We start from the raw sequence: 13,277 nt of genomic DNA, 5'->3' as shown, positions 1-13,277 counted from the left end.
CTCTACGATATTATTTTCTTTTGATTATACTTTCCCCATCTAAGAATGTTTACTCATTCTGTATTATGCCAAACCGCATAATCTGGAAGAAGGTACTACAAGTCCAGTTGGAAAGACCTAATTGGGCTTCAGCCATTGCTGGGAAAGTTGTAGTCCTTACTTAAAATCATTACTATTTTAACTGGCCAAGTGCCCTTTTGTTCCCAGATTAATAATCTCTGCATCATGCCTGAAGCCATGACGTTATTTTCACTTTTACGCTAAATTTCACCAGATTCTTTTTGAAAGAAAAGCACACCCTCATTTTCAGAGGTCAAAACTCCTGTGAGTTTTTCTAGTTGCCTATTTCAGAGGCCTAAGCTTTTGAAAAGAAATCTCACTGCATTGCTTTTAGCTCTCTTTGGCCCATCCTTTGAGCCAGCTATTTTCACTGGCAAAAGGAAACAATATTTGGTTACTGTTCATTTATTTGTTTCAGAGAAACTTTGTCATACCCCAGTTTAAACCATACATATTAACATTAGTCTAGAAACAATGCAATATTTTGGGACCAAATCGGTTTCAGACCATTGCATTGGAATATTACGATAGACTGAATTATATACAACACATTCAAGCTAATATGGCCCCCTCCCCAAATTACTAAAAAGTCTAAAAGTAAAAACAAGCTGATGTCAAAGCGTAAAAGAGAAGTGTTGTTTCTTCAATAAGGTGTTTAATCAAATGTAAAATTTTGAAACTATTCAGCTAATTCTCAAGTGTTCCGTGGTAATTAACCGGGCTACTGAAAACCTAAAGTAATCCAAAACCTTTGCTTTTGCCTCCTCCAAGACAAAGTTTGAATCCATTCTTGGTAACAAGGAAAATAATGTATTGGTTTCCATGCCTTTCTTTTCCCCTGTCACCCTCTCACCTCCAAGTTCTGAAATAGCCTAAAGTCAGAGATATGTTAATGTCCAACCCAAGGGCCAGTTAACTGATGGTTTGTGCAATTTGCCTCTGAAAATCTGAAGCCGACTGCAATTCCAGGAAGATTTCTGAGGAAGAGACGGTCTACTCGATCAGTTCAGGAGGCTCCAGTTAACCCTGTCACCATGGGGCCCACCCGGGGCCCATCAGCCCAGTCCTGCCCCCGTGAGGGGGCATTTGTGGGAGGGAATGAAATTGCCCTTGGATGTGAACTCCTCTCCCCAGCTTCCTCTCAACAGTCTATTATTGATTTATTGTCTGTATATTTGTCTAAACCCTAAAGCTATTTATCTTTTCACCGGGATAACAAATTCTGTATGTATTCAATCTACTACATAAGATAGAACCTCTTTTCTGTTTTTCCCTTAAACTAGCGCCTTTAAGCTTCAAAAAGATTCTGAGATTTGGGGAACAAGTTCTTACACAGATTTTCTCTACCTTTCATGATTTTGTGGACTTTCATCAGTTCCCCTCAGCTTTAGTCTTTTACCGCCAATACTTTCATCCCAGCAGGCATCAAGAAAGAGGTGGGAGAGAAGACAGTAAACTATGGGGGTGGGGGGAGAATGGAATAAAAGACACAGGATGCGGGAGCCGGAGAAAGATGAAGGCTTGAAGGGTTGGCCATTGCACTAGAAAAGGCTTCTGGTAAAATAACAGTGATAACCTTGGAAGAAACTGTTTCACATTCATTTATTTAGCCATTTCAAGTGGTATGTACTTGAAAGGAAGAAAGAGATACAGGTTAGACCTATTGCTACACATGCCAACAGGATTAAAAACAGTCTTGCTTTACTAAAGACTTTGTAAGTCACATATATTGAAACCTCACTGACAAAAACAAATCCCATATTGTAGGGTTCCATTTATGTGAACTATCCAGAATAGGTAAATCCATAGAGACAGAAAGAAGATGAGTAGTTGCCAGGGGCTGGAGTGAGGGAGGGAGTCGAGGGGGAGGTGGTGGTGGACTGCTTAATGGGGGTGGGGTTTCCTCTTGGGGTGATGAAAATGCTTAGAAACTGGATAGAGGTGATGACTGCACAACATGGTGAATGTATGAAACACCACTGAACTGTATACTTTAAAACAGTTAATTCTATATTATGTGAGTTTTCACTCAAATTATAATCCAGTCTCATTATGTATACTATATATGCATATAAATATATATATAAGTTGCATTCAATTTAACAAATATGATATGAGTGTCAATGATATGCTAACCACTTTGCAACTATTGGGGATTCATCAGTGAAAAAGATAGAGCTCTTACGGGAGTTTTTAATAAATTAACCATGAAAAATCACCCTGCAGTGTGAGAAGTAGTGTAACAGGGAAAGCACAGACAGCTGTGGGAGGGACGGACGGTTCACAGAGACTTAGAGGATCATGGAAGGCTTCCTACAAAAGTAACATTTAAATGGAATTAAAAGGTGCCATTCATTCCACAAACGTGTACTAGAAGGTATTAGTCACTGGTACAGGCCCTAGGGACACAGCCGTGAACAAAATGAAGTCCCGCCCTCATAGACCTTACATCCTCGTAGGAGAGACAAAGGATACAAGTAAGTATACAAGTATAAGTGATAAATGCCATGGAGAAAAATAAGATAGGTAAGGGGGTAGAGAGGTGTATGTGGGGAGCAAAGGTCCAAGTGCAGCTTTAGACAGTCAGGTCAAGGACTCCCCCACTAGTAAGCTGATATTTGAGCAGAAACCCAAAGTTAGTGAGGGTGGAAGTCGGGTTGCTGTCTAGGGAAACAGCAGTCCAGGCCAGTCATAGCAAGTGCAGAGACTCAGATGCAGAAGAATTCTTGGTGGGCTTAAGGAAAAACAAGGGGGACGGTAGGTCTGGAACACAGTGGGTAAGAGGAAGAGGGGCAGGAAATGCGACTGGGAGCATCAGTGTGGCCTCTCGTCCGTAAGACACTGGCTTGACTCTAAGACGGGAGGACTCTGGACGATCCTAAGCAGAGCAGCAATTTAAACAGGGCTCCTCTAGCTGCTGTGCTGAGAAAGCAGATGAAAGGGCACAAGAGGGGAAGCAGGAAGATGAGTTAGGAAGCTGCTGCGTTTAACCAGGCGAGAGACAAGGCGGGGCTTGGGCCAGATACAGACGTAGGGGCGGCAGGAAATGACTTGATCCTGGATTGATGTTCTTTGAAGGTGGAACCAACAGTTTTGTGATGGATTAGATGTGGGTAATGAGGGATGGGATGATACCAAGGTTTTGGCCTGATCGTGGGGAAGAGTGGAGTTGACATTTGCTGAGATGCGGAAGACTGCAGGGAGAACAGGTTTGCTGGATGGGAATCAGGGGTCAAGCTTCTGAACATGTGAGGTTTGAGATGCCCAAGAGACATCCCAGTTGTGATCCTGAAATAAGAAGCAGGAGTTCAGGTGAAATTCTGGATTAGAGGACAAAGCAAGTTGGGAGACATCAGCAAACAGATGGTATTTAAACCCTGAAACTGAATGAGATCACCTAGGAGTGAGTTACCCAATGTTTGAAAGTCAAGTAAGAAACAGACAGCCCTGAGTCTTATGCTGAGCAGATCATTTATGTGGGGAGGGAAGCAGTTGTTACAGAGCTTGGAAACTCAGCAAGCATTTACATGCCAGATCCAGTTTTCACCAGACATCTCAAAATGGTTCAGGAAAGAGTCAACACATGTGTACAGACAGGAAAGGGGGCATATCTCCAAAGACAGGAGCTGATTTAAGCAGCAGAGACTGGACAGTCATGGATCACAGCTTGCTGCTGCCCTGCCTGCTCTGTCTACAGATTTCAGGGACGTTGTGTTCTTAACAGGAACTGTATCCCAGTTCAAGAAAGCTAGAAGCACGGGATGGATTGCCTCTGAGTTTATCCCATCTTGTTTTGTTCCATTTTATTATTTTGAATGAACACTTGTGTTTCCAGTAATTGGAGAAACTTTTCAAAATATATAGCATGAGATTTTTTTTTTTTTTTTTAGCATGAGATTTTTTTAACCAGCAAGATCATTTCTTTTTCACTCTCTTCAGCTAGCGGAAAGGTGAGGAATAGACCAACTTTTGCTGTCAGAGGGACTGGTTGTTATTCAGGGCTCCATCTTCAGACAGACCAGGTATCAGTGGCCCCAAATGCCCACTCCCCCCTCCAGCTGGCCTAAGTGCTAGAAGACCCTTAGGACAGGAATCCCCCCCGCAACATGTACCTGGTGATCAAACATCATTTGCAACACTACGCTAGTGCACGTGTTACCGAACCAAATTCATTTGCCCGACTTGCAGCAAACCAGACGCTGAGCACTGAGGTTTGCAGCAGAGAAAGGGTTTACTCATGAGGCAGCCGAACTAGGAGACAGGAGAACAAGTCTCAAATCTGCCTCACCAAGGCGAGGGGCTTGGGGTATTTGTGGCTGGAGAGTATAAGGTGTTTGGAGGTACAGAAAAAGGTGAGGTAATCGCTGCTCTACACAGGCCTGTGTGAATTACATGCTTTTTCATGGGATGCATGTTCAGGAAATGGAGGCGTTAGCATGTCTGAGGGTGGAGTTTGTGACCCTCTGACGTCAAAAGGTTACTGAGCGGGCACTTGCGCATGCCCAGTTGTCGGGTTGGTGGTCCCAGCCAGTTTTAATTGGCTCAGGTTCGAATCGGACAGCAGCTGACTCCAAGTTCCTGAAAAACAACTTAATCAACCATTACCACAGCGATCCATACGTCAGAAGTGTTATCTATAGGGGGCAGTTAAAGGAGTCGTGTGATATATATTGCCTAAGCTATGTGAAGCTAGGAGGGTATGCAATTTGCAAGAACAATTAGTCAGTGAAGGCAGGTTACAGGATATTCTTTTTTTTTTTTCTAATTTATTTTATTTTATTTATTTATGGCTCTGTTGGGTCTTCGTTTCTGTGCGAGGGCTTTCTCCAGTTGCGGCGAGCGGGGGCCACTCCTCATCGCGGTGCGCGGGCCTCTCACTATCGCGGCCTCTCCTGTTGCGGAGCACAGGCTCCAGACGCGCAGGCTCAGCAATTGCGGCTCACGGGCCCAGTAGCTCCGCGGCATGTGGGATCTTCCCAGACCAGGGCACGAACCCATGTCCCCTGCATTGGCAGGCAGATTCTCAACCACTGCGCCACCAGGGAAGCCCAGGATATTCTTTCTTAATTAATTAAGCTATAGTTTAAGGGATCTAACTGATGATTGCCCTCAGTTTCACAGATAGAAATTATACTGCCTGTTCTCATTGAGTTTTCAAGTGAAGAGTTCTTTATGGTAACCCTGCAGGTTGTTGTTGGTTGGTCTGTCTTACTGATTTTTCTTTGGCTCTCGCTCACCCAGAATTCCCCATTATTGACACAGAACTCCCACATTTACTGGTTACCTTATTAAAGTTAGACTCTGCATTTCATAATCTACAGTGGTAACACTTTTGTTCAATTTGCTGACACACCGAACCTGACCAAAACTGCTTGGACCAGGATCCCTATAAGAACTGTTGATTGCATTTATTCCTTTCCTGGGGCAAAAAGCTTCCATTTCCTTTAAGACAATATCCTTCACAGCAAAACCAGATCTGTTTCCTAGCAAAGCTACCAAAACCCCTGTCTGCTATTGCCAGTTGTCAGTGGACACTCATAACATAATCTGCCCTGGCAGAGCTAACCGTACAAAGAGAGGGGCTGGGGGGCTGCTGCCTGGTAGGATTTAAGGACGGGGGAGAGGGTCCCGTGCAGAACTCCCTCCCAGGCCACCTGAGCCCTGCTGCCTGGAACTCCACCGCGAGGGAATCATTTGTTTACAGTACACATTGCCTTTTGGAAAACATTCTTCAAAGAGGTATCGTATTTAAGTCAGTTGGTGGTTAAGAGGGTGGTGGTGGGGAATTACAAAGAGAGGCAAAGAGGAAGAGAGTTGAAATGAAGGTGGTAACGTACAACTTTGTGTGCGGAGAGCCTTATTAAGGATTGTATTGCAACACTGGTGTAAACAGGGTAGGTAACGATTATGAGAGAATGATTTCCAGTATGGCTCAAACCCACAGGCTCATGCCTAATGTGGTCTTATTATTTATTACGTATTTGTAGGAAAGCTTAATAAATAAGTGAAGATTCAACCTGATTTGTAATTGGCCTACTAATTCAATTTAGATTATAGGTTTTGATTAAGACAGTGATTCTCAGCTGTGGGCAGTTTTGCCCCATCCTCCCAGGGGTTACTGGCAATATCTGGAGACATTTTTGTTTGTCACAAGTAGGGGATGGGAGCGGGTGTTACTGGCATTGAATGGGTAGAGGCCAGGGATGCTGCTAAACATCCTTCAAGGCACATGGAAGCCTCTTCCAGAAAAGAACGATCTAACCTGAAATATCAATTGTGCTGCAGTTGAAAATCCCTGCTTTAGGGTTATAGGTGAGTAGCCAGGATTGTAGAAATGACAGAACTGTCATGTAGTAATTTCTAGTTACATCTCGCACAGGAACAGGAATGCATGGATATAGAGCACGAAGGCAAAAAGAGGCTCTGAATGTTGTTCATCTTCAGAAATTCATCGTTACATCCAGCCCCACAGTCTGCTATTTGGAGCGTTGGTTTTTGGCGTCTACATTTAATCTATTCATCACCATCTCAGAAGCCAGAAGGAGAAGGTTAGGAATCTTAGCCAATTCGTTTTAAGAAGCTCTGGGCCCCTGTTTCAGTGATACCTCTAATCAGTAAGTTCTATGGGAGGCAATTTCCTATAAATAAATCACTCAATTGATGGATCTTGATGAGGGCAAGAATGTCTTAGTTCCCAGCTTCTAACTGTTCCAGCCAAATTCATGGCAGACAGATGCCATGAGAAGCCATCTTCTTCTCTAGCCTCTTCTGTATTTCCTTCCCTCTGATGAGAGTAGTTCCCTCCCACCGCCCCTCCAGCACAGTGTGCACTCTTTAGCCCTCATCTATTCACCTTCTCCACCCCACCCCCTCCTTTCCCAAGAGCAAGAGCAGGTGACTAAGAGCTGGCACAGAAGGAGCTGCCATCACTTACTTCCCGTTACCGATCAATGCACTTTAATAGCAACTCATCCACAGCAACCACGACTTCATAGGGTACTTGGGGAATAAAAGGATTTCTCCATTCCACTTTCCACTTTGGCAAAGCCACTCTAGACTTTAAAAGCAGCAGAGAAATCTTGAGAGAGGGCAAACCAAATTTGAAAATTTCACTAAGCCTACTGCTTTGTCTGAAGGTAAGTCTGATTTGGTCTTGAAAACTCATCTGGGAAAGAGGAGAGGTGTCATGATCAGTGCATGCTCAGAAGGGACCAGCAGTGAACCTCTGTTACCTCACACCCCCTGACTTAGGGAAGACCTACCAACTTGGCCAACCTGGGAGTAGAAGTTTTTTTCAATCCTTCCTGAACAATCCATACCCTTAAAAGAACAGCCTCTACTAGCTATCTGCTCCCTGCAAGCTTTCTTCTGGTGTTGGACAATCAATCAATCAACCTTAACACCAAGGTTTCTGAAACACATTTTTAATATCTTCTTGCACATATTACTGGAACCTACATTACTATCGGATGACTCTTTTTCTTTTAATGCCAGAAGTGCCCTGACGTAGCCCCGTGGAGCCCTCCGTTAACCCTCCTATAGTCTGACTCTGATTGTTTAGTTTCTGATAATACATGTCCCTGGAATGCCCCTCTTGGCTAATGGAGGCATCACTGTACTGCAGTCACAATCCCTGTTTAGGAGACTCTGGTTTTAACCCGATTGGAACCTGACTGGTATCTGCAGGATAAAAGAGAAATGTTGCTGAGTAGTCAAGAGAATTTGTCCAGACCTCCGGCCACAGGGAGAAAAGGAAGGAGGGTGGGAAGGAACCAAACTAATCTTCATTCTTCCAGCAGAGATACAGAGGCTGGGAAACATCTCATCTATAACAACCAAATCATGGCTCACTCCCTTTTATGCTCCTTTCTGTAAGGCACTTCAAGAGGAAGAAAAAATTAAGTCCCTCTTTTCCCCTTGCCTTTATTCTTTCAGCCAAGTTGTGACAAGCCACTGATTTCTACCCTATAAATTATTTAAAATTCCACCTTCACATTGGGATTGGAAAATCAATCTCCCTGATTAAAAAGTGACCAGCTTCACATTTCTAAATGTCTCTTTAATCTTTTAATTATGTCTGGTTACAGACAGCATGAGTCTCAAAGAAGCAGAGAAATGCACTCTGTGCTAACTGAACTCAAAAGATCTATAAGTCCATCAGCCTTTTTACTTAACCATGTGGCAGTGTTACCATCACATAGGACTGCTTGTAGAAACACTGCCTGAAGACGAGTATCTTCATATACTCTGATTTCAATGTCATGTGTGAAGTTCTGTTGTTTCTAATTTCCCCAACTAAATTAAATATTATTGCATCTAACTGGAGACTTTGTAGATGCAAACGCTAGTTTTAATACAAAGCACTGAGGCATATGAATTCATGCACAGGCCTGAGAATTCACCCAAAATCCACCATCGTAAACAGGGCAAGCCAAAGCAACCCAGCTAAATGTATACATTTTTAAATTGACTCCGGTGCCAAGATTGTTGGAAGAAGAATTACAACCACTTCAACAACCCAATTCTTCATGAAAAACTACTCCTCTCTAGTGAGCTAGATGAAAAACAGTCTCCAGCAGGCTTTGAAATGTAAGCAACAGACGATGGAGTGCAAAACAAGGGGAGAGGGATCCAGGTAAGCTGTACAGTGATTCTTGGAGACGTCATTTATTATGTGTGTTGTTTGAAAATGCGGTGAAGTCTGCGATAATGTGGCCCAAGAAACCAAAGCATTTCAAAGCCCAAAACACAGACATGCAGCCAGCTATTCTTAACTCGATATCCCAGGGGCCATCAGCAGAAACCCCTGCTGACTAATAAGCTTGCTTAAACACCGTAAACCAGTGTTTTAAAATATTCTTGCCGTGATATGAATTGCACTGTAAATTTCACAGCTCCTTTTCCAAGTGTCTAGCGGAGAAAAAGCACATTTAGCGTTTTGAGGTCCAGTCTAAACAGAGACCAGAATGGAGGCTCCAGGGAGACACTTCAGAATGGAAATGGACGATTCCAATTCCCTCACTTGTAAGTCTGTGCCTGGTTGGGATGTTTGGGCATATGAAACACGGGGGAATCTGAAGCACCACAAGAGATGGTTGCAGGCAAGAGGAGAGATTCACTGGGAAGGTTCTACGGCCGTGAACCACTCTGATGGTCTAACCTGCCTTCGGCCTAGCAAGTTCAGTGGGCTTTTCCCATCTCATCTAGGCGGGGAAGTGACAGCATCCACTGGAGATGATGTGTTCTGTGGTCTTACCACCATGTGCTTGTGATAAGATGAGTCTGTATAACTCTTAAACTTAAAGGACAACCTCCCTATCTATCCTTGTGTTTCAAGGACCACACCTGAAATCTCTTGGAAATAAAGAAAACTTGTATTCTCTAAGACTATTCTGAAAAAGATGATTTAAGTCATGTCTCCTATAATATTGCACAAAATTCTTCTAATCTCAAGTCCCAGATGCCTCAAAAATCCAACCTTGAGCTAATTTACACACTCCTGTCGAGTTGATATGGCACTGTCATGGCCTAATGATTTCCTTTATAAAATCAACTTTTTAAAAATGTTGTGTATTTATGTCCTTATGACTTAATTTTTAATTTTCCTGGTCTGAAGCCCTATAATCATCTCTGGATAACACACTGGATCTGTTCCTTCCCATGGGATTGGAAGGATCTTCAGCTCAAAGCACTGCCCTTCTGACCTAACCTGAGTTAAATATAAAGGCCAGAACAGTGAAGCAAGACAAACCATCGAACACTCATTAGGCATCTACAGAGGCCAAGTGATAGAGGGGTATAGAGATAAATATACATAGAGATATCCATATAGACATACATTTAAATCTACAGGTATAGCCGGAGAGAGAGAGAGAGAGTTTAAAATCAAGTGAAACATACTAAAATAACTAAATAAATACAAAGTAGAATAAAATAAATTTCAAAAGAGAGGAATACTGATTTGTGCAAAAAGGTAATAAATTTCCTTTTAGGTGTATTGATTGTGAATTTCCTAAGAGGTGGAGATGAGTGTGTAGGTTAGCTGTCATTATCATAAAAGTCATAATTAGAGCCCTGGAAGTAAATGAGATTCCCCTGGGGAAAGAAATGAAAGAGACATGATCAGCAATAATATTGGTGAATCAAAAAGCGTAAGCTCAAAGAAGTCCTTGTAAAAGAGTTTAATCTAAAAAGGTGTTTCACGGAGTCAGATGTTGCAGAGGAGTTCAAGGAAACACTAACACAAGAGGCCGCTGGCTGGTAGATCCCTTCGGAGCAAGGCGTGTGCCATGCACAGTGGGAAAGAAATGGGGAAGGCATGGTTTCGGCACACAAAGGACTTCTAACAATAACTGGGAGGACAAAGCTGACCCAAAGAGTGGAACTAAAACTCAGAGCTAAATTGCATGATGCCAATTATAGAAGGTGGGAGGTTCTACGATGGTCCAAGATGCCGGCTGCCAAGGAGCCCTAGACCCCACAAAGAGCAAAAGCAGATGCTGCCCAGATTGCTGCAGTAAGGGTGACCCTGAGGCTAGAACTTTTTAAAAATAAATTGCCCTAATATAATGTAATCGCCCAAGCTAGAAAATGATGAAGGCTGTTTAGCCAAACATTGCTCCTGCATTCATGAATGGAAGAGTGAATGGAAGATTTGACAGGAAATGCCCCACTCCAGCTCTGTGGATGAAAGCTACCAGTGTATGAAAAGACACATGATAAAATTAAAAAAAAAAAGACACATGAACTCTTCATCACACCATCTCCTCTCGCCCTTTATTCTCATTGCAGATTCTCACAGCCAAAGACTCTTATCTGCAGACCTGCCAAAGGAAGTGATTGCCAAAGGGTCTTTTAAATGAAGAATGGAGACAATCTGTTGCCTTTTTTCATTCCGAACCACCACGGTATTGGATTTGAAGTGCTATTTGGGCATTTAAAAATAATGTTAGTGTTCCTTAGCTCTATTTGCAGCTCTTAGCACTTAGCTCTTAGCACTTAGCAGCACTTAGCACTTAGCTTTATTTGCAGCACTAGAGAACCAGTAATCCAGGAGCTCAGAAAAGAATAGTGGTTTATTAGGATCAGCAAAGAGTCAAGAAAATACATTCTAAAGGAAGAAAATAGCAAATGATGATGATTCATATGTCAGGAAAATAACCTCAACTCGTATAATCCAAACATTCTTTGATTTATTCATTCATTCATTAAATATGCATTAAGTGCCAACTTCATGCCCAGCATTGCATGAAGGGTGGGGCTACATGTAAGAAGAGCATATGGTCTCCCCATTTGAGAGGTTCACTCCCTGATGGCGAAAGAAGAAAAAATAATATCTACCATTTATTCTGCACCTACTTCCCATCAAGAAATGCCCATAACCCTTTATCTGGCTTTGTTCATTTAATACAACCAATCTGGGAGTTAGGTATTATTATCTCAATCTGATATAGCAGTAAATTTAGGTGTATAGCAAGACTGAGTAATTGACCAAAGTCACACAGCAAATATGTGGAATTCAAACCCAGCTCCCCTGCAAAAGACCATATTCTTTGCACTGCACCACAGGGCCTCCTGAAATGAAGAAGACCTTCAACCTGCCCTCAAAGATTAATCACAGACATGTTTAGAAATAATAACAATGATATGATTATTGTAATAATACCATCACTTCCAAGGCCTACCTAGGATTCTTGTCAGCACTGAGGAGCACTTTTGAACCCATACACACCACTGGATCAACTCTGAAGGGCATAGCCTGGGGAGTCTCTCCATGATGAGGAGAAGATGTATTTAGAGCTTCTATCCATCTCTGGTGATGCTCCTCTAGGGTACAGGGCCTGCTAAAATATAGCGTCTAGCTATCTGTTTATCTATCTATTTATCTGATCTATCATGTATCACATATAGCTATATATCTAGGATAGCGCATATAGCTATATGGACTCATTTCCAACCTTCACACTAGCCAGAGCCTTGGATCCTACATAAAGAGTATCAAGAAGAACTGACCTAGGCATTTTTATCACCTTTAGGGGGAAATGGTACTCCCATTGCACTGGGTGCATATTTCTAAACTAAGATGAATTACATTGCCTAATATTTATCTGTTTTCTTGACAGTCTCTTTCGCTAGACTGTGAAGCTCTCCAGGCTAAGGACTCTTTTTCCTTCATCATGATATTTCCAGCTCATACAGAAGTTTATTGCACTTACTTGATCATTAAAATGTTTAGCGAAGAAAAGAAGAAAGCTGCAGCTGTATTAGTTCATTGTTGTTGTTGTTGTTGTTTTTAAGTTTATTCATTAAAGATCTGTGGGCTGGGCTTCCCTGGTGGCGCAGTGGTTAAGAATCCACCTGCCAATGCAGGGGACACGGGTTCGATCCCTGGTCTGGGAAGATCCCACATACCACAGAGCAACTAAGCCTGTGTGCCACAACTACTGAGCCTGCGCTCTAGAGCCTGGGAGCCACAACTACTGAGCCCACGTGACACAACTACTGAAGCCTGTGCACCTAGAGCCCATGCTCCACAAAAAGAGAAGCCACTGCAATGAGAAGCCCGTGCACCATAACGAAGAGTAGCCCCCGCTCGCCACAACTGGAGAAAGCCTGAGCGCAGCAACAAAGACCCAATGCAGCCAAAAATAAATAAAATAAAAATAAATAAATTAAAAAAAAAAAGTCTGTGGGCTAACTCCTAGGAGAATGGTTGATACAAAACCGAATAAAACAAACCCTGGTCCTGGTCTAACCTAGTTAGTACATCCAACTTTCACATATTGTTTAATTTATAAGGGAAGACTGGGTCTGCATGTATTAACCTTGAAATAAATGCTATGTTAATATGATATTTAAATTCCCACTCTGATTTCATTTATCAATATAATGTCTGACATCCCTTAAAAATAAGCTATAACTCAGAAGTAATCATCAATCAAGTTACAAAATTCATATCCAACTAAATGTGAGACACTGAATACATACATATATATTTATCTCCATTTCCTCCTGGAAACCCTCTCACACATCAGTAAAAGAATACAAAAGTATAAACCCACAAGAAATACAACAGCAAAGAGGACGTCAGTGGATGAGGATGGCAACGAATATCTGCTATAATGAAAACTACTAGAGGAGTGATAACAGTTTAAGCAGAACAGAAAAGGCTGGATTCTGTGTAATCCAATGAGGAACAAGCTAACCATCCTTCAGAA

General features: G+C 42.4%; 1 long non-coding RNA gene across 4 annotated transcripts in view; it reads left to right on the top strand.

Moving 5' to 3' along the window:
• Nucleotides 1–12,864, top strand: part of LOC132374394 (uncharacterized) — a 139,193-nt gene extending 126,329 nt beyond the window's left edge. For 3 of the 4 annotated variants that reach the window (XR_009505671.1, XR_009505670.1, XR_009505668.1), the window contains 3 exons: nucleotides 6,440–6,608; nucleotides 10,852–10,967; nucleotides 12,183–12,864. This is a non-coding gene — a long non-coding RNA (uncharacterized LOC132374394). The remainder of the gene's footprint in view (nucleotides 1–6,439; nucleotides 6,609–10,851; nucleotides 10,968–12,182) is intronic. The other variant, XR_009505669.1, reaches the window with a different exon arrangement.
• Nucleotides 12,865–13,277: the final 413 nt, after the last annotated feature.

The sequence above is a fragment of the Balaenoptera ricei genome, chromosome 11 (assembly GCF_028023285.1).
Source record: "Balaenoptera ricei isolate mBalRic1 chromosome 11, mBalRic1.hap2, whole genome shotgun sequence".
Classification (NCBI taxonomy): domain Eukaryota; kingdom Metazoa; phylum Chordata; class Mammalia; order Artiodactyla; family Balaenopteridae; genus Balaenoptera; species Balaenoptera ricei.
The sequence above is the reverse complement of the archived record's forward strand: the minus strand, read 5'-3'. Positions and strand labels throughout refer to the sequence as shown.